The 21750-nt window shown below is 48.2% G+C and overlaps 1 protein-coding gene across 2 annotated transcripts in view; it reads right to left on the reverse strand.

Annotated features, from left to right (window-relative positions):
* PPM1H (protein phosphatase, Mg2+/Mn2+ dependent 1H) overlaps nucleotides 1-21750 on the reverse strand; it is a 231100-nt gene that overhangs the window by 78933 nt on the left and 130417 nt on the right. The gene's annotated exons all lie outside the window — the stretch shown is intronic.

The raw sequence follows: 21750 nt of genomic DNA on the forward strand, positions 1-21750 counted from the left end.
CAGCTTAGAAATTGAATTTTTAATTTTTTTCAGTTATTTTATTGAGGTCATAATGGTTTATAACATTGTGTAATTTCAGGTGTACATTGTTTATCAGTTTCTGTACAGACTGCATCATGCTCAGCACTAACAGTCTAATTTTTATCTATCACCATACGCATGTGTGAACTTCTCATTTTATTTAATTTTCATTAATTTAGCTTTCAGTTTAAGCAGTCACAAGTGGCTAGTTTTAGCGTAGTAGACAGTACAGCTCCAGATTCTTGTTACCCAAAGTGCCGTGGGCCAGGAGCACTGGCCTCACCTGGGAGCTTGTCAGAAACGCACTCTCAGGTTCCAGCCCAGACCTACTGTTTCAGAATCTGCCCTGTGATAAGATCCCCAGACGAGTGGGAGGCACACTGACATCTGAGAACACCTGACCTAGACTTGAGTTTCTGGGTAGTATCCCGGGTCTAGCAGAAGCCACTCTCGTCTTATCTGCAAGCTCAGGAAGTTCACACACTCTCAAAAATGTGCCCGCGAGCTACTGCTGACTCAAGCACTTTTGAGGGACCAGAGTTCCCCAAAGCAGATGTCTGCCTGAAGGACAGGCTGCAGGACTGATAACCATGGAGCAGCATTCTCCTAGGCCTACTCTTGGCAGAGCCTCATGCTCTCAGACCTTCCTGTTCCAGAGTGTTCCTGATAGCCACCCTCCAGATATTGATTGGCTGTGATGGAAGGCTGCCATTTCTACGACAAAGGCAAGTGGCTTGGGGAATTACATTCTACGAGAACCCAACAGCTGCCCAGCACCAGGGAGCCCGAGACCTGGACACCAAACACTTCTCGGTGAAGACCCACAAGCACGGGGAACGCCTTCCACGAGCTCAGCTCTGGGCGGAGGCCTCGGTGACTAGGGGAGGCTGCATTCTTCGCGCCAAGAAGCCCCCGGCACCCGGCCCTCCCACCATAGAGGCAAGTCCCTGACTTAGAAACAATCCCTCTAAGTGGCTGCAGCTGCCAAAACTCGCCCCTCCACCCCGACCCCTCGCCATCTGCGCCCAGTTGCTGCTGTCCTAGAAACCCACAGAGGAGGGCAGGCCAGGGCGGAGATGTCAACAAAAATCTTGGGGGCTTTAGAGAATTCTGGGTCTAGGAGAAAACCAGCGGAAGCTGTGAGAAAATGGAAAAAGTTAAGGGGGGCTGACTCTGGGAAGACGATGCCTCTTGCTGTAATATTCATAGCATTTCCTGTATTATGCTACCACAAATAGGACAAATTAAAGATTCCTTCTTAAAAACCCAGAGCCACTTGTAAAATGCAATTACACCTCCCTAAAGGAGTGTCACCCAAGGTGATACCCACCATTCACAAATCGGTGGGAATTAATGCAAATTGTCTTTGTCCTAACCTCGAGCTGAGAATAACAAGAGAGGAGGGGTTTTGATAGAGGACAGAGAAACCTGTAGAACTTGAAAGAGGGGTCAGGAAGGTCTAGATTAGGACCTAACCCTAAAATAGCAAAAAGGGCCCTGAGAACCTGGAGGACGAGAGCAAAAATTATTATGTAATCCCTTCCCAAGGCCACCTTCTGTCTCAAAATTTTGCTGAAAGCTAGTCTTAACTCTTTTTCTTCCCTGTTTCTACATGGCCCCTGAATTCCAGGCTCAGGGTAGGAAAGTTGGATATCTGGGAGGGAAGTGAAAGATAAAGGGAAATAGAGGATGGGGTGTCAGAGACTGGGGAAGGAGGGCTGGGTGTCATTCAGTGTGGGCCTGCAGGGAGGGGCCAACGATGCCCAAGCAGGCCATGGAAGCTTCTCCTCTAGGACCGATGTGTCAGGAGGCCGGGGGCCTTGTCTGTTTTGTTCGCTCATGTTCCAAATGCTTAGCATCGGGCCTGTCACACAGCAGGAGTCCAGTGAATGGTTGTGGGATAAAAGAACAGATGAGAGAACTTAGGGGAAGCTTTTCCTTGAATATGAGGCAGGAAGAGAGTAGAACTAAGAGGCAGCAGATGTTCTTACACAAGTGAAGCGGGGTCGACTTCACAGAGCCACGAGGGGCCCTCACCCAGAAATTCACCTGCTCCCTCAGCTTCTCTTCGCGACCAGGGCGCGGCCACCCAGCACCTCCCACCTCAGAGCCTTCTCTACGTCAGCTATTCCCAACCTCTCTCTCCACTGGCTTTCTGGCCACAGTTCAAAACCAGGCTCAGAACACCTTGTGTTGGAAATCAAACAAAATGAAACCAAAACCAAACGATATTCTCCTAACCCCAAACCCTGTTCAGGGCCTGTTCTCTCCTTTCCTACTAAGCCAAGGTTTATAAACAATAACCTACCTTCAGGCTCTCTATTTCCTCATCCACCATCGATCCCTCAAACAGAGGTAAATGCATTCTTGCTCCTCTCTCCCCAGTTGCTCTCATGGGTCACCAAATGGCCTCTTTGTTGCCATATCCACTGGCCATGACCTCATTCCCAGTCTCCTTGGCCGCATCTGACGGTCTCTCCCAGTCCTGGCTCCCAGGACACTCCCTCTCATGGTTTTCCTCCGACCTCCCAGGATGCTCCGTCTCAGGCTCCTCGACGCCTCTGTTAGAGATGTGGACTGCCATTCTGTCCCCCCCTTCCCCTCCCTCTCCCTGGCAATCTCATTTCTCAACTCCTTCACCCCCAAGGTTAGGGTTAGCGGCTTCTCCTACATGCTCCCTCAGCCTCCCTACTTCTGATAGAGAACACATCCCATTTTGTTACTGATGGCTTAACTGCCTGCCTTCCGCACTAGCCTGCAAGCTCCTAAGGCAAAAACACACCTGTCTTGCTCAACACTGCAGCCCCACTACTGTACAGGGCCAGGCTATCAGGAGCAGGACCGGCCACATAGTTTCCAGGGTCCAACGCAAAATAAAAATGCAGGGCCTCATGTTTAAAAATCAATGAGAATTTTAAGATGGTGACAGCAGAGCAATAAACCAAACGTGGACCCTTCTGAGAGTGAGGCCTGTGTGACTACATAGGTTGCACGCCCAGGAGGCTGGCCCTGATTGAGTACCCTCAGTATTCACTGAGTGAATAAATGGCTTCAACAACTACACATGCTGATGATTCCAAATATCCTTTCCAGCCCACACATCTCTGCTGTGCTCCAGCCTGGCACAGCCAACCGCCGACGGATATCTCCACTTGGATAGTCACCGGCATCTCATTCTTAGCATGTCTCAAGCTTAATGATCCTGCCCCCAGCACACCCCCACATCTGTCCTTCCAGCATTCCCTATCTCAGAGAACAGCACTGCTTTCCATCCTGCTGCTCCTTCCAGAAGCCAGGGGGCCATTTTAGACTTCTCACTTTTCTCACCCTACACGTCCAAGCAGGCAAGAAGTCCTGTCGACTTTACCTCCTCGATAGCAGGTGAATTGCTCCCTTTGCTTGATCCCTCTTCCTAGTGCCCAGGAGGGTCAGGTTCAGGTCCCCACCAGAGCCTGTCTGTAGGACTCAGGAGCTCTCCTCTGCCCCATGCTCCACAGGGTCACCGAGGCGACTTTAGAGCACTACTCACATCATGTCATACCCCCTCTCGAAAGCTCCTGGATGGCTTTCTGGGTTTTGCCTATATTTTGGCTTTAGCCTCACTCTTGCTACTCCTTACGCGTCTACTTCTCCTTTCCTCTGGCCAACCCATTCCTCTGAGAGTCAGGCCAGGAGAATGCCCTCCTGGTCTACCTTCGATGCTCCTTCTCTGCGACCCTGTGGTGCCGCATGCCTAGCTGTACCACGGCTCCTACCAGTCCTCACTGTGATGACCGGCTTCCGAGGCTGTCCCCAACTACCCAAGGATGTTTTCTGGGCAGAGCCTAAATCGTTGCCTTTGAATCTCCAGTGCTCAGTGCCTGGCCTGTGGCAGGCACACGATAACTGTTTGCTGATAAATAAGTGAAAAAATAGATGAAGAGTGAGCTGGACCTGGGTGGATGAACAGATGTATCCAGAAACGGAGGCCCCAAATACGACTTTTCCTAGTAATATTATCTGTAGCTGTCTAGTTGTATATAGTCTGAGCCCTCAAAAATCCCTATGGCTTTTCATTGGTTTTACAAAAAGACAACAGGCCTAAGAGGATGTTGTTCGGGTTGAGTAACCACCGAAAAGTGACTTGAGGGTGAAGGGGAAATGAGGCAGGGCTCCTGCCCTTAGTGGGCAGGGGAGGGAGAATGCAGCAAAAGCACCAGCCACCAGTGTTGACTCTGTTTTTTAATTTCAAATTCACACTCAATGAGGTATCAGCATTCAATTCCAGTATTTGCTGCTGGGGTAACCCTAAGTAACAAATTTCTCAGATAGGTCATTGTATCCCAACCCATCTATGTACAGAACACTCTCCACTTGCATTTGAACTACCAAGTTCTTCCTTTATGAGGCATCCATGGGTTAAAGACAACAGCATGTTTGGCAGCCAAACTCTGCAGTCCCTAAATCATGAGGACTCTCCCTATGTGGATTCCTGGCTTCCTTTTGATCTTTCTCTCTTTCATCCCTCTGATCTGGGGATCAATTTGTCAGAGTGCTGGGCTCCAATGTGCAGCAGGGCAGTGAGAGGCACAGGGTTTCAAAGGAAAGGAAGTGCTTGTGAGGGCTGCCAAATCTTGCACTAAAACCACCAAGAAAGCAAAGAAATGCCTTTAAAGCTACGTGGGCTGATCATAGGATTCTTGTATACTTCATATATCTTCAACTTCATTATTTTATGAAGTTTTCCTAAGGAAAATTAAAAAGAAAAAAAGCCGTGGCAGCAACGAGTGTGGAGCATTAGGCATATGCTCCCATCTGTCTTCTGGGGCCTCGGGTCTGGGCTGTGGACGTGACCATGGTCAGAACCTGAATGACTTTCCATGGACCCACTCAGAATCTGGCCAGAGATTATGGGAGGAAGTCACCAGAGGTTGGGCTGATTCAATCAATTGGCACCGCCTCCCACCTGGCGTTCCTCCCCATACAGAGGGGTGTTTTCCCAAGCACATTCCCTGGACCGAAGCCTGGCCTTTCATTTGCAGACAATGCAACTGAAATTTACAAGCTTTAATTTCTCATCCAGTATAACAGGTGAGGCATTATTTGTAAAACGCTGAATAATAAGGTTTAATGTGTTCTCATGAGTCAACTGCAAGGATGGGCGAAGAGGAGGTAAAGTAAAGACATTAAGAGATTTTAAATGTTCTCACCCACCCCAAATACTACCCACATGAGAGGATAAAGGCAATTTATTCCTAACTGATGAGAACTGTGAGTTCAGAAAACAGTTCCTAGAAAATCCTGCTACTTCTATCCTCCAATGTCACAATTTGGAGTCAAAAAGACCTACTTTTTTATGCCCCAAGTTAGCCAAAATGTCAACTGGTCAAGAGAAAAATAAAGGGCCAAACGGGATGCTCACTTCAAATATTCGCTTGATTTTATAATTTCTCTTAAGGAAATCACACTAACTCCCATTAAGTCCCACCTCAGAGCAGGACTGGAGCTCTCCAGAAGGCATCTGACAAATGAGCAAAAGGGAAAAATGGACAAAGGATAAGGTTTAGGCAACTGACATAAGGGAAAATGCAAATATTCAACAAATACATGAAAAGATGCTTAATCTCTGTAGTCCAAGAAAATGCAAATTAAAGTAAAAATATTTTCTGTTCATCAGATTGGCAAACATTTATTAAAAAAAAAAGCAATATGTAGTAGTTCTTGTGGGTGAGAGGAAAAAGCCACTCTCATAATTAATGGGAACGCAAATTGTTACAGTCAATGGATCAGCCATCCCATGTTGGGGAATCCATCCTAAAGAAATAACAGACTCAGTTCAGAGGCTACACAGACAAGAATTCATACTTGATATTATTTGTTGTGGTGAAGACTAGAAACAGTCTGTCTATCAAAAGGGAAAATGTGGGATGGATTAGTTTGAAATCTGTGAGATTACACGGTCATGAAAAAGTAATTCAGTCTCTTTTGTGACCTGAAGGCATCCATGATGTATGGCTAAGTGAGAAAAGCAAGTTCAGAGACTATGCGGTATAAACCCATTTTTGTAAAAACAGAAATCATATACGGATACGCCACGTATATGAGGAGTCTGATTCCAGGCCCAAATCCTCCGTGTGCTCCTCCAAGCTTGACCCAGGCGATTGCAAAGGGTTCCCTGGCAGGCCTCCGGGAGAAGCTGCCCTCCTCACACCAGACCCAGAGCACAGCCAGGGCAGGGCAGTCTCTGCAGGGCGCCCCACCCGTAAGGACTCTCCCCCACCCTCCTGAGGGCACGTTTCTCTGCACACCTGCATTGCTAACCTGGGCCCCTCCACAGGGAGTCTGGGCCCAGATACATCTCTCCGCTCTGGCTCAGTACTTTCCCCCTCCTTCCCCTCCCCCACCGCACCTCCGTCCCCTGGTCCAAAGGCAGGGCCTTTGTTCAGAGCTCCTCATCTTATCAGCCGCCAGAGCCTGGCCCAGGGCCTTCTGCCGGGACAATGCCACCCTGGGGAGCAGCTCTCTCCTCTCTCCGCCTCCTGCCTGCACTAACCGTGCATGAATGATTGATGTGCGAGCAAAGCTGGGACTGTCCTAACTGAGCACCTGGACACCGGGCTGCTCGACAATATGGAATTATGTCTGAATGAGGAGGGAGAAGGGGATGGAGGCAGAGAGAGAGTGAGGTTGTCTTTACACATTCTTGTATTTTGACTGTTACAGGGAACCTGCGTTTCCTCTGTAAATTTTGAAGAGGAATTTATTTGTCCAGATTTGGCCATGTATTCACAGAAGACCCGGAGTCGTACCCAACGTGGATGCACTTCTGTAACACCACCAATCTCCAAGAACCCCGTGTGCCCCGGCACCTGTCCACAGACGTCTACCCAGGGGCCCAATCACAGCTCAGGCATTATTCACAGAGTTCCAGCCCGACCGCAGAAGTGTCCCACAGCTGTGTCCGTAGCCACCAGCAGAGAAGCCAGTGCTGAATTTTGTTATAAAAAATAAGAACTGGTTAAGCCAAAAATGTCTGTACCTTTCTCCATCACTTGTGTTACGAGAGGAGACCCACAGAAGTAGGTTCAGAACGTCCAGTCACGCTCACCAATAAAAAGGATCAGCAGAGGTTCTGAGCGAGAGATTAAGTGAGGAACTGAAGAACTCGGCAGCCCCTCCTCTTGCAGGTCGGACCTCACTATCTTTAGCCGTATAGGAGAGTCTATACAGGGGCATCATCCGGCTCTCCCTGCCACAGCCTGGGCATCTGTACTGGTCTGATACACACAGTTCTCTGGGGACCTACGAACCTGAAACGATGCCCCTTATGCACTGACAGTACACATCCGTGTATGATTATTCAGTGGCCACAGGGAAATTTTCAACGTGTTAGATCAGTGACACTTTGACAAAGCCTCCAACTCCATTCCCACAGCCATGGCCTGTGGGCAACCTGCCACCACACAACTTTCAGAGTTCCAGGCCTGGATGTGGCCACAGGACGGGAGAGGCACTTCCCTTACAGATCACACTGGGAGTCAGGGGAGTAGAGGTTCTTGCGGGGAGCCAGTCACACTTTCTATTGCTGAGAAGGGATCTCCCTCCTTCCAGAGCAAGCAAAACTCAACGTATGCTGCTGTGTGCATGTGTGTTGTGGGCCACGGGCTATAGGTATGTCCTCAGTGACACTGTGGAGTGGTCTGGCCCTGTGGAACGAGGCGCTCCCCTCCCAGAGTGTTTCAGAAGAGGCCCCCTCGCCCCAGGATGCTACGAGGTCTGAATAGCAGAGGCTTGTGCTCAATGCCTCCTGTCTAACCTGCACTGAAATGAGCTGTTGCTGCCGCAGGACCCCACAGAGCTCTTACATCATTGGCTACAGCTATAAAGAAAGCTCCAGATCCAAGTAAAGGGGTAATGCACGAAGTGTCAGGAGGAAGATGAATTTTGGAGAATCACGCAGGGCAAATGCAGGAGAATTTGCACCCCTTTCTGCAACCTTAGGAAGCCTAAAGCCGAGCTCTGACAGGTGCACCCCGGAGCAGATCACTTTTCACCCCTTCTGCCCCCTCAAGACACAATCTTTGTCCTTAAAACCAAGTAACCAAAATTCCCAGTCAAATGATTTTGCAAATAGGTGCTATGTAAACATGGTACAAAGACAACCAACAAGGATACAGCTTCTCAGCCTCAATAGAAGGTTTGTCCCAGCGGCACAGTGGGAAAACAATGGAGAGAGATAGATTTATACACCCATTACATATATAGAGATTTATATTTATTGATATGGTTATATATAGATTTGTATATACGTCAATCTCCATATATAATGTGCATACATATATACACATCCCCAAGCTTAGCAACACAGGTAGACTCTCTGTATAGATGTGTATATATGTCAATCTCCATATATAATGTGCATACATATAACACACATCCCCAAGCTTAACAACACAGGCAGACTCTCTGTCAAGCAGAAATGGAAAAGAACCCCCAGATCGCCAGGCTGCTGGACTTGAACAGCAGGTAATAGTGTCCAGCAGTCCAGTTTCATGGAGTAAAAGATATGCAAGTCCTCTGGGCAAGACACAGCCAGGCCTCAAGCTCCCTCCTGAGGTCAGAATCCAAACCAAGTGGCCTCTCCTTGCTGTCCCTCGGGCTCTTCTCTCTGCAGCACGGAAACTGCCAGCCAGCAAAGCCAAGGGCTCTGAGCCTTGTGTTTGAGGGTCCTGGTAGCACAGAACTTCACTGCCATCTCTAACTGTTAAGAGATCAGCCAGCCCTTCAGCATGGACCCACCCACACGGGCAGTTAAATGTGCGACACACAAACACGCAGAAAGTTCTGCGTATCTGTCCTTCTGGGTGGTTGTAAATTCCGACAGATTACCCGGGAGGTTACAATGGCAGAGCTGATGCACTAAGTGACGGAGACTGTGGGGCAGTGGCTAATTACCGAGCCCTCGTCCAGCTCAGGAAGTGTGTGGCCTTGGAGTGATTCATGATGTGTGCGCGATTGGTGGGAGTGAGGTCCTGTGGTGTAGTGGAAATGGCACTGACCTGGGCATCAGAATTTGTAAGTGTCAGCCCCACCTCAGGCTAATCTCTAGCTTGGGGCCTTGGTGTCCTCACCTATAAAAAGAAGGGGTAGGACCAGATCATTTCTCAGTCACCTTTCAAGTCTAAATTGAAATGATTCTGAAAATAAGCCTGATAGACGTGGGGTGGAGAAATGCGGACGACAGCTAACGATTACTTTTCTTCTCGGGAGGCGGCTATCATCACAGTTCAGAGTCTAATAAATATAAACCAACAGAGAAATGCCAGGATGGGAGAAGTCACCCTCAGTGCTTCTCTTAAATCATAAAGGACAGGGAGCCCATTACCGAGCAAGCCCCCCGATGTAATCTCACTGCTGTCACTGGTCCCCTTGGAACGCAGAGCTGCAAAGAAAAGGGAATCTTCGACACTGTGAAGAGTATTCATGGATGCCCTGATTCCATTACACACTTTTTCAGCTGAAAGTGATTTGAAACGCAACATTAAACTGCACATTTCCAGAATGGAGGAGAAAATCTGGTACAAGGTGACAAAGAGAAACCATTCGGAAAACACTTTTTGACAGTGTGTATCAATTCCACAGTAGAAGGAGGAGGCATCCATTTCTCCAAAAAGCATCAGACCTGGTGAATTCTGTGTGGATGCAGCAGAAGCATCTGTCTCTTTTAAAAGTATTAGAAACGTGTCGACGGAAAAGAAAAAGCAGGGCAGCGGACGGACAAGCCGGGGGTTACCATGTCAGAGGACAGCCAGGCTGTCGATGCTAATTAGAGGTGTCAAAAAATAGCTGAAGGGAAAAAAATCATCCCACGGGCCTGGAATTAGTTTGGGTGCCTTTCTAGTCATTCCATTTTCAGAATGGATACTAAAGAAGAAGTTTGCAAATATGATGATTCATTTGACAGGACCTCAAATGTGCAATTAAATTTCTCAGCAAAAATAGTCACAAAAAGTGGTCAGGAAAAAAAGAATTCAGATCTTTAAGTAGCAGCAAAAATAAATGACCACTCATAGAGCAAGATGTGAGTCAGAGGCTCCTATTTTCCTCACTACCAGCCCAGTCTGTGTTCACACTACCCAGAAAAATTCCTCAGTGTCGTAATTCAGCCACTTTCCAGAAACATCTTGCTACATCAACATTCATGAAACCCCATGCACCAGCACAATATTTTCTAGACCAGGTAACAGCTTTACAGGCATTAAAGAAAACTTTTTAAGGTGCTTATTATTTATAAAAAAATGACAAGGGGTCCATCTATAAATTAACAGTAGGATTGTTCCTCTTTTTCTTTTTGAAAGATAATCTACATTTCATAAAATTCACCGGTCTATAATGTACAATTCAGCCGTTTCTACTATATTCAAAAGGTTGTGCAAGCATCACCACTATCTAATTCCAGAACATTTTCCTCACCTCAAAATTAGCAGTCACTCCCATTCCCTCCTCCTCTCTAGGCCCTGGGAACCATTAATCTACTTTCTGTCTCCATGGATTTGCCTATTCTGGACATATCACATATATGAGATCATATAATACACAGCCTTTTGTGTCTGGTTTCTTTCACTTAGCAAAATGCTTTCCAGGTTCATCCATGTTGCAGCATGTGTCAGCACTTCGTTCCTTTTTATGGCTGAATGAATATTCCACTGTCTGGCTACAGCACACGTTGGTTATCTAGTCATCAGCTAACGGGCATTTAGGTTGTTTCTATTCTTTGGCTACTGTGAACAATGTCACTGTGAACACTCATGTACCAGTTTTTGCATGAAAATGTTTTCAGTTCTCTTGGATATATACCTAGGAGTGAACCTGCTGAGTCATATTATAACTGTTTAACATTTTGAGGACCTACCGATCGGTTTTCCAAAGTGGCTGCACCATTTTACATTCCCAATTGGTGGGCTTTAAAACTTCCTCTTAAAGGATCACAGAGTTCGAACTAAATTTATTTCTGAAAATCCCATAGTGGTTTCTTATTATGTCCAGTTTTAAAAGCACTTTGCTGGAAAAGTCTTGCCTGTATGCTTCGATTTCAGTGCACACATTGAACGTACACAGGTTCATTTTCCATTTGCGTCAGAGGGCACATATCCTGCTCTTTGAGTGCAAGGCCCACACGTCTCCTCCACAGCACTGCAGTCTCCCAGCACGAATGCGTACAAAACACTTCCCAAGCCCCAAAGTGAGCACATTTATCTCCTCCTCCCCCACCAAGTAGCCAGACTGGGTGAGGCCACCAAAGGCGTTCATTTTTTCTCTCTAGTGTAGTCATTTTTGGAGTAGGATAAGGATAGATCTTTTCTTTTTTAATAGCTGATGACTACAATAGCTTGCTGTCTGTGGGCCAAGGCAGGTAGGTCACGCGGAGCCCAGGAAGCAATCTGCTTACTGAAGCTCTGCGTTAGTCACACCCTTATTCGAGTTGTGTGCAATTCCAACCTCTTCCCTCTGAAAGGCAATGCAATGGAGCAACTGAAGAGTCCCGAGAAGAGAAATAAAAACAATTCAAGAGGTGGAAAATAGACACTCTGAAGGAGGTTAAAGCAATTTGGGATTTCAGCCTGAAGGAAGGAATGAGGAGGGATTGGATCACACACTCCTTCACACAATTTGAAATGGTTTTATTCAAACAATGATGGGTGACCCGTTTTTCATGCTCAGAATAAAACAAAAAAGAGGAAATTCTATTTAAATCAAATCAGTAAGATTCTACGGTTGGAAACAGGAAATAATTTCCTGATCTTCACATTGAACGTTGCCCAAAGCCCAGGGGTCTCCATCCCTGGAGTTCTTCAGAGGGACGTGAGGGAGCTTTGTCTCTATTCGCCCGCCAGGAGTCTTAAGGATTCACCACTGTTTCTTTATGATGCTATAAAGTAGGGACTGCATCTGCTGTGCGAGGGCAAAGCAGGATCCAGGAAGAATTTGTTCTGGATTATACAGTGTACTGAGAAGGACTTGCAGCCTATCCTGTGTGTGTAAACAGGACATCCTCGTTGCCACAGCCCCTGTTCAGAATAAGCTACATGACTTCACCTGGCAGGGCAAGGGGGCTTGCTTGTGGACTATGGTTAGGTTACAGGCTGGATGCCTTACCCGTAAGGCCGCTCTGGCTCTACCTGCTGATGGTTACCCATGTCAGTTCCTTACACAACAAAGAAGTGGGGAGCCCATCTCTCACTCAATGAACCTAACCATCATTTGGGTTTTGGCAGCTGGCTGAGGGGTAGTGGAAAGTGACTGAGTAGAACACTCTTCTGAGTGATAATAGGAAACCACCAAAAAAATTCACGCTCAAAAGAGTTCGGGAAACTTTTCTCTGCTGCAGGACTTTTCGGAGCCTTTAATATACTGCTATGCATTGTTGTTCTCCAAGACTAGATATCTGCACAATAATTCTCAACTTTGATCAGGGGAGGAACATCTCTTGCCATCCCTTCACTTCTCTACCAAGTGCAGGTCAGATTCAGGGATGATGCATGGGACTGAGCTATAGCCGAGGGACACGGGGGCTTTACTCTTGGCATCCTGGCCCCCTGCTCCCAGAAGCCTTGTCGGGTAAAAGGTCAGGATTGCTTTCTCTTGGGAAAAGGCCAGACCATGCATCTCTCGCTCCGGTTCCATTTTCTTTTCTGCGACACACTTCACTCAGAAAGCGGCAGAGGTACAGAGGGCTGAGATTGGGGTGGGGGCTGCCCAGAAGGAAGCACACCTCTCCGCGGCCCACTCTTCGGCCTTCACCACTCTCTGGAGCCGGCTGCCAGGTAAGAGAGCTCAGGGCGGGCTCCTGCTCCTCTCACTTCAGCTGGTTCTGCCGGGAAGCTGGCGGGCTTTCTAGTCTGGGTTCTCGTTATATTTTTGCATTTGCTGCTTCTCTGGAGTGACTTTCCCTCCTCACCAGGAATAGGGGGAAAGAGGCTGTTCTTGTCCTAAGTCCCGGACCTGATTCTAGCTTAAACAGAAGACGACTTCGACATGTTCCAGCTGGTGCATGAAGCAATGGCTGGGATTTAAGGCCCAAATGTGTTACTTATAACCTGTGTTCTTCTGCCTTATCCCTTGTCCATATATTTCTCTCTTCAGCTTTTTGGGATTGGTAGGCAGGGTCTACAACAGGACTTGAGAACTAGAGTTTCTAGGCCTCAGCCACCCAGCTTCTTATTCCTCCCTGGACCTTCCAGAAAGGAGGCTGAGTTTTAACTCATCTCTGCAGAATGCTGTTGCTCCTCTCGAGCTTCCTAACAGATCTCATTCCACAGACAGGACTCTCTCTGACATTTACAGCTGAAGAAATGTATTTGGGGCTTCATATTTTCCCCATTTTGCAAACGCTCAGACCATTAGCATGGGGTTAATTTAAGACCCCACTACTTCTGAAGGGAAGGCCAAGGATGGACAGTACCACCAACCTATCAAAAGTGTTCACAAGGCTAAAGCCAAGAATAGATTTACACTTTCGGAACACGGTGAAGACAACAGAAATGAGCTCCTTTAGTTATATTCGAAAAACTGAGGTGAGTGAGGAAGAGACCAATTGGCTGCTTGAGACCAAAGATGTAATATTGATGGATGACAAAGCAGAAGAGAAGTACTGTTTCATTTCTATTTTACCTGTCAGATTGAGAAGAGGAAAATAACCATGAGTGAAAAAAAAAAGCTAAGGCCCAACACAGATGAAAACATCACAGAAGAAAACTCTGCTGCAATAAATGGGATCAAGTCCTCTGGCTTCAACAAATTACATTTTGGGGCCCTAAAAGTCCTCAAAAATGAGGCTGTCGTAGTTCTGTCAGGCATCTGGGGGGAATGGTAGTGAAGAAGAGAAGTGCCCAAAGATTAGAGAGAGGTGGATCAGGCCCAATTTTTAACAGAGACGATGGACACTGCAAGCCAAGGGGGCACTTGTCATCAATCCCGAGTAAGATTCTAGAGCAGGCCACTAACGCAAACGCTTGTGAGGACTAAAGGAGGAAGCAGCTCTTACTGGTAGTCTACCCGGGTCGTCCAAGAGAGTAAATCCTGTCATTCCCAATCCCCCTTCCCCCATAGCCTTTCGTGTCAAGGTAAAAGAAATGCCACAGGAAGAGTATCTATTTGGACTTTAGAAACCAACAAAATCTTTCAAAGTCTTTTGGTTGACAATGAACAATAGGAGCTAGTTTAAGTCAAAATAAACAAATTAAAAATGGTTGAAATGTCCACAAAATTAAAGTTTCAGTTCATCAGACAGTCATCATGATTCAGCTCCGTGGCATCGCTGTGTGGAAAGTGCGAGTGGGCTCAAGGATGCTCTCTTTACAAGGGAGGTGGCCATCAGCTCAACACTGCATGGGGTCAGTTCAGTTCTGAGCGGTGCCGTGAGTGAACAGGGAAATTTCACAGGAACAGGGCCAGGGCCAGAGACCTGGGGATGATGACGGGCTCAAACCAGCTCTCTGAAGAATATGTGAAGGAAACCAGTGAGGTTTATTCTGAAGAAGAGAAGCTTCTGGTAGGTTACAATAGGCGACTTTCACTATCTGAAGGACCGTTGAGGGGAAGAGCGAATGATCACCCTGGGTGGCAGGAATATGTCTTTCTTCTCTTAATCTTGTTTATTTGTGTTCTTCTTTAACTCTACACAAGCAACATACACTGCTTATGTAACAGTACAAAGTTGTTGTTGTTTTACAGATGTTTCATGAAGTAAACATGTGAATATAAATAGACAAAATAAATTCCTGAAGAGGAGAGTTGTCACAAACAAGAGGAGGTCCAGGCCAGGGCGTACTGAGATACCACTGAGCTGGCGACACTGGGAATGTGATTACGAAAAGAAGAAGGGTATTTACTGAGACATGTAAGGAAAGAGTAGGATGGGGGATGAGAAGAGGGCGGGCAGTTGACTCTCAGAGAAGCTGACTGACAGACCCAGAGGAAAGAGATGGCACAGGAAACACTAAAAACCTGTGGAACCATCTCTGCCAGGAGCTGCGGAGATGAGAGGGAGAGAGAAACCACGAGGCCTAACCAGGAACCACGTCGACCTAGTTAAACTGAGCGGAGAGGTGGTGGTGATGTCAGGAAAGATTTAACCAAAACCAAAGAGCATCTCCAAAGGCTCAATCTCTGTCCTCCAGAGTTCACAAGGAGCACTCAACACCGTGATTGGTCCAGTTGGAAAATGAAGTTGAAGAGAGGGTGGGTGACCTGAAAAAGCAACCGCAAAGGCAAGGCCCAGAAGAGGGACCCGTGGCCCAAGGGGAGCAGCTGGGCACTGCTTGGTTCTTTAAGTGTGTTGGCAACTGAGTCATTCTGACTGCCTGTGTGAGGTGCTTTGGCTACACAGCCTGTTATCCCGACTCCTCTCATACTCTGGTGAGGTAAGTTATGAATCGTCTGAGTTTGGACGGTGGCAACAGGAAAAGGGGAAGAACATCACTGATGGAATCAGGAGTGTGATTTTCGATAGATAAGCCACTTTCCATTTTCGCTGGGATCAGTAGTGCCAAAAGCAGAAACTTAGCTTCCGTGGAGGAGTAGGGACGCTATTCCCATTTTCAACACAAGAATGGATGGGGAATATTTATACTACGGGCTAGTCCATTTGAGGAAATAAAAATCTTCAGGTGAATTAAAAAATCTTAAGCTCTAGACAAACCAGTTACTTAGAGTTTAATGTCTTCCTGAAACTGTAAAATAAAAATAAACCACTTCACCCTTATCTAGTTCACAGGAATGAAGAAAAAATTAATAGAGAGGAAAAATTCACTGGAAGAAAAACACACTCCAGTGAATCCAACAGAAAGGTGTCATCGTAGATACGTTATTTTCAAATGTTCTTCTGGGGACAAGGTTCAAGCTGTAAGCTGGTTCTCATAATAGCCCTGTTGGAAAGGCACTTCCCACCACAACACCACTCCAGAGAACACTCAGGAGAAACACAATCCATCAAACCCCATATTTCTCTGTCCCCATTTCTACGGACCTATTCAAACAGACATTTCGAATGTTTAGCATCCGCCAGGAGGTCACACACTCCAGAACAAGTGGCTCTCAGAGCACAGTCGTCCGATTGCCGGCGGCTGGTCCCATTCACAACAACCTCTCAAAGGGGAAACGCAGATGGAAGCTTTCCACACGCAGACCTTTCCAGCCTCAGCCTGGTGCAATGTAGGAGCGAGGTTGAGAATTCGAGACAGCATCAGTAGAGACATTTGTTATCATTTGAGACACGAGTCTGCTGTTCAAAAGGCTAAACCATAGTGCTGGAAGCTAAGTGCTTAAAACCGCCCAGCAATCCTAAAGTCATGTCTCCTAATGACAAGCACATTCCTTCAGTCACAGATGGAAAAGTTCACACTTTTCTTGAGTTTGGCTGGAATGACGGGGAGTCGTCCGCTGTGGCTGGGAGATCTCTTGCATGAGCATGAGCATCTTCATTTGGTTTCCACGTGAACAATTCTTGGAAGCTGCCCAGTCTTTGAAGGGCATCTATTTTTGCCTTGAGGTCTGCTGGTGTCAGAGTTCACATGAACCTCAGACGAGAGATCTCTGAGCGTGACTCCTCTGTGCCTACAGCGTCCTCGCCAAACGGAGGTCCTGCGTGGGGGCATTTCTGCAGGTCTACAGCCTTTGCGTTTGTAGCTAAAGTTGCTTTCACCAGTTTCCAAGGTCTAAGGAATTTAAAGATGGTCTACAAAGCACATTTCTTGGAGAATGACTGTGGGAGAATTCCGAGACAGTTAACCCAAAACACTCAGCCTCCTGACAGAATCCGTGCTCGTTCCACTTCGGCAGTGGGAGACGGGCTCCGCCCAAGCTTCAAACTTCTTATCTTTTGGCCTGCACAGTTGCAACCTTTCTCCCCACACGGCTACATTTATTCCCTTAAACTGGAGAAAGGAAAGGGGCATCTGACACACGAGAAGTTTCACACGCCAGGAGCTATCTGGCAGCTCAGCGGATCTTTCTTCTCCATGAAAGGTTGTGGCGGCTGGGCCACTTCCCAGAATGACTGAAAAAATGACTTTTCCTATAAAAGGTGATGAAATGGTTGAATGACCTCAGTAGTTCTGAGGGGTAAGCACTGACTCTCAGGTTGAAGACTACGCTCCAACCACATGCCCGTCGGACTCTGCCACACAAACACCTGAAGTATGACCACATGGTGCGCTCCGGAGACGAGTAAGTGAGCCTGTCAGGGGCTGGGCACAGGCTCCAGGGAAACGCCCCTGTGTGGGACCGGCTCTCAGATGCCCTGCTCGCAGGTGGTGGGTTGCTTTTCAGCTGTGAGCCCAGCCGATCACAACTTGACAAAGCAGGTAGAAGTACAACGTAAACTGCCACAACCTCTTGTGAGTCCTCAGCTCACTTCCTCCTCAGCTCCTCCTCTCTCGGAGGATAATTAGAGAGAATGCTTGTCAAATATGGAAAGTGGAAATCACTAATGGGACTCATTAAACACTGACAAGAGGCGCATGATGCAAAGATGCGTTAAGTGACACTTCTTCGCAGAAATGTTTGCGCTTAGAAACCCTGTGAATTCAATCCTTTCATTTTAGGGGAGATCCAGGGAGGTCAGGGGTTGGTGAGACTGAAACCCCACTTCCTCCGCAGGGTTCTGTCTTCAGGATGCCATCTTCCTCCCGCCCGTGGTGGACTGTGACTTCCCACCTCCACTCTGGGCTGCTTTTGAACATTTAGGGACACCCGCTGACGCATTCTGCTACCCTCTAGAAGGTCAGCACTCTTCCCAGACCTGCGTTCCTGCCTTAATCCAGCTGCTGCCTTTTCTGCCTGCACTGGGCTTCTGCCCTAGGCCAGTGGTGACCACTCTCTCTCTCCTCTCCTTTGTAAAATCCAATATGTAATACTAAAAATGTTGAACTCTGGTGAATTTCCCTCCAGACAATTACCAGGGACAAAAATAGTGAAATGAGAACAAATGGGAGTGACCCAGAAGTAAAGAGAGTGTGCACCCAGAGAGAGCACTTACTCTGGGGCCAGTGTGTTGAGAGGCACCGTCTGGGGACAGCAAAGTCCCCCGGCTGCCGCCCTACATTGCCGAGAGGGGAAAAGGCGCTGGAAATCTAGGTGTGCCCTAAATAGCGAGAGGAGATCCTGGCTGCAAACCCAGACAGAACCGAACCACCGACCAGAAGCAGATTGTCTCAACTGCCGGGCAGCAGCCAGACTGAGCAAGAACCTTCTGGACACGCGGAGGGCTCTGCCTCCAAAGGAGCTTGAAGTTTTTAATCAGAAAAAATTGACTATAATTAAACCCACGTGACCTTGAGTGTAATGGGAGCCCCAGGAACACCCCACGTTTACTGGGAAAATTAGAACTTCCAAGACCTTTCTTCTTCTGCCTCATTTTCTTTCTTTCAGGAAACATTCCCCAAGGGCCTGCCCTGGCCGGGCGCTCGGACCTGCCCACGAGCCTGCAGCCCAGGGGGCGGGGGACAGCGATCATCTGGGAAGGTGGTGGACACGGCAGACACGAGGCCAGGAGAGGACAGCGGGACCTGAGGACGGGCAGGGGAGCCATGTGGAAAGCCGGGGGATGGCAATTCAGGCAGAAGGAAATGCGTGTGCAAAGACTCCACAGCAGGGCACGCTCCGGGGTGCCAGGAGCTGCACGCAGGGGCCAGTCAGGGGACAGGGTGGGTTTCAGACGAGTTCAACAGTAGTCTCTGAAGGACTTAGAGCAGAGAATTTCTCCCCTACAGAGACTGTTGTTGCATGGGGGAAGCAGAGGGGTACAGGACAGAGGTGAGGTTTAAGGGGGACATGTGCTGGGTCCCGACCGAAGGCACGCAATGAGGACAGCGAGAAGCGACGTATTCCCGATGTCACCTGGAGTCAGAGTGGACAGGACTCGGGTTAGACGGGATGGGAGCTGGGGACAGTGTGAGGAGGCCGTGGTTATTAGGTGTCTCTGTGCCAGGGCCCGGGGCGGGTGCTTCCCCACAAGCAGCCCCCCCTTCATATTCCAGGGCCCTGGGCGTCCAGTGTTAGCAGGGTCATCCCTACTTGCCTAGGCTTCTTTACAAAACATTTAAAAGCCCACAGTGGTATTAGTGTTGTCATGGTCTTTTCCAACAACAATACCATTTATAAGCAATTTTTTGAAGAGCCTAAGCAGAGTTGAGCCTGCTTCTGGAAGAGCTTTGAGGGGATACATAAAGGATTTGATTCCTGCCACAAATGAGCTCTGACCTATTAAGGGAGAGAGGGAGAGCTCAGTTACTCTGCAGTGTGAAAAGGGAAGCCACAGCGAAGGGAGCCCCAGGGTCCAGGCACACAGACGGCTGCAGTGAACAGGTCCCTGCTGGGACAGGACAGGGTAGGCAGGCAGGAAAGACCTCAAGGAGGAAGTGGTACCTAAGTCGAGTCTTCTAGAAGACATCCCAGGGGGCTGGTCAACCGAAAAGGAGGGAAACAGAATGCTGTATAGACAAGGGGCAGGGGACTGTTCAGTGCTGGGAGATGTAAGTACCTGGTCCGGTACTGCCAGGGCTTGGGGTCCAAGGATAAGAAGTGACAGGAGGTGAAGGTAGAGAAGCTGACGAAGAAGGTTAGAGAGTCTGGACTTGACTCTGAGGATGAGAAGTCACTGACGGGCTTTAAAAGGGGAAGTGGTGTGGCCGCTAGCATTTCAGTGGTGTTGGGGACTGACCAGATGGGTACCAGCGGAGCAGCGATCCCTGTAAGGAGCCCATCTGAGGCTCCTCTAAGAGTCTAGAAAAGATGCTGTTGGTTTTTGACAGGAACTGGTAATATGTTTGGGAGGAGGGAAGCGGGAGGGGAGTTTTCTCTGTAAATTATCCCAGGTTTCTAGTTCAGGTGACGGGGTGCTTAATGGCACCTGAAAACAAAATGGGGAACAGAGGAGAAAGGGAATCATTTGGGAGAAGACAATCCCTTTAGTTTTGGACATTTTAAATGTGAACAGGTTTGCAGGATGCATTATTTATTCAGACTGTACCTTGTTCCAGAAAGGACTTAAAGGAAGATTACATAAATATACACAAGATAAAATTTAAAAATATATATATATATGTGGAAAATAAAAATAGGAGAGATCAGAGGAAGCTAGGAATTAAGATAGTACAAAAAAACACGTGCTGTAAGGCTCTCAACGTCTCCCAGAGCGGGTCACAAATGCTTCCTAACAGGCAGCACCAAAACCACCACGACCAGTTCACTCATCTCAGGGTCCAAAATAAACAAACCGTCCCTCTCTCCTAACTCCTGGCCGTTCCCTGAAGTCACATAGAGAAAAAGTCCTGCGTGGTACTCAGGGAAGAGGACGCTGCATGATGACAGGAACAAGTCCTTCAGTAGGATCCCTGCAGTAAAGACAGTGACATTTCCCAGAGCCGTTTCTTGTAACCGACTCCAAGGGAGGCTCCTGGCAGCAGAAGGCAGTTCAGAATTGGCTTGGGGGCCACAAGTGTGAGGGTCAGCCTCATCCAGGCACAGACTTAGGAATTTCTAGAGGGATGTTAGGACTGGAAATCTTCCCTACGTGCTGTTTCTCTCCACAGAATCTTTCAAAACACTGAAAGGCGGCAAGGTCACAGTCACCCTGTCCGACAAACACCTGGAGGGCATCTACCCTAGGCGCCACACCACAGGCCCAGAAAGTGGGTTAGGCTCAGGGGCACGGGGAAAGGGGAATGACAAAATCCGAGCACAGTTAGCAGTCAGACCCTTCCATGCGCCTCCAAGGAAGACCCCTGACGTTCTGCAGAGAGGCGGGATGGTGAGCTGAGCAGAGGCAGGTGGTCAGGGGCCTGATGTATGGCAGAGAAGTCTGGTTTGGGCTCTTCCATCTGGGCAACAAGTAGGCAGCAGATGCAGGTGCATGAGATGCACGGGCTGGGGAGGAGGCCCTGGGGGTGCACTGCATTTTAGGGGCAGGTGCGAAGAGGGACCATCAGCAAGGGAGAAAGAGGAGCGGAGAGAGTGAAATCCTGGAAGCTGCCCAGGAGACTGTTTCCAGAAGGGAAAGGCAGAGCGTGCATTTACAGCAGCTGCCTTCAGTCCCTTCTCTACGCAGGTGTTTCAGTTAAGGTGAAGCTGGCTGCTGAAACAGAGAAACCCCACCAATCCCAGCGGCTGAGCGGGGTACATGCTCATGTCACATGTGAAACCTCGAGTCCACTGAGCAGCTTGTGGGGCGTCACAGAGAATCAGGCTGCGCGGTGTTCTGCTGGCTTCAGCACGCATGCCCGAGGCCACCCTGGTTGTCAGCCTCTAGCCGGCAGACCAGGAAAGAGAGGATGGTGTGGTCACAGTGTCCTCGGGCTGGCATACATCACTACAAACCTGGGGTCTGGAATAACACAAATCCACTCTCTTACAGTCCTGGAGACTAAAAGTCTGAAATCAGGGTATCGGTAAGTCACGCTCCTTCCCTTGGGAGGCGCCAGGGGGGACCCCTCCACTGCCTCTTCTCAGCTTCTTGGGGTTCCTGCCAGTCCTTCGTGGTCCATGACTATGTCAGCTTAACCCCAGTCTCGGCCCCCATCTTCACAGGTCGTCTTCCCTGTGTCTGTCTGTCTTCACAGGGCCTTCTTATAAGAACACCACTCAATGGATTTAGGGCCCACCCTAGTCCAGGATGACCTCATCTTAACTTCCATCTTCATTATATCTGCAAAGACCCTATTTCCAAATAAGGTCACAGTCACAGGTAAGAGT

Source organism: Equus caballus, chromosome 6 (assembly GCF_041296265.1).
Source record: "Equus caballus isolate H_3958 breed thoroughbred chromosome 6, TB-T2T, whole genome shotgun sequence".
Lineage (NCBI taxonomy): Eukaryota > Metazoa > Chordata > Mammalia > Perissodactyla > Equidae > Equus > Equus caballus.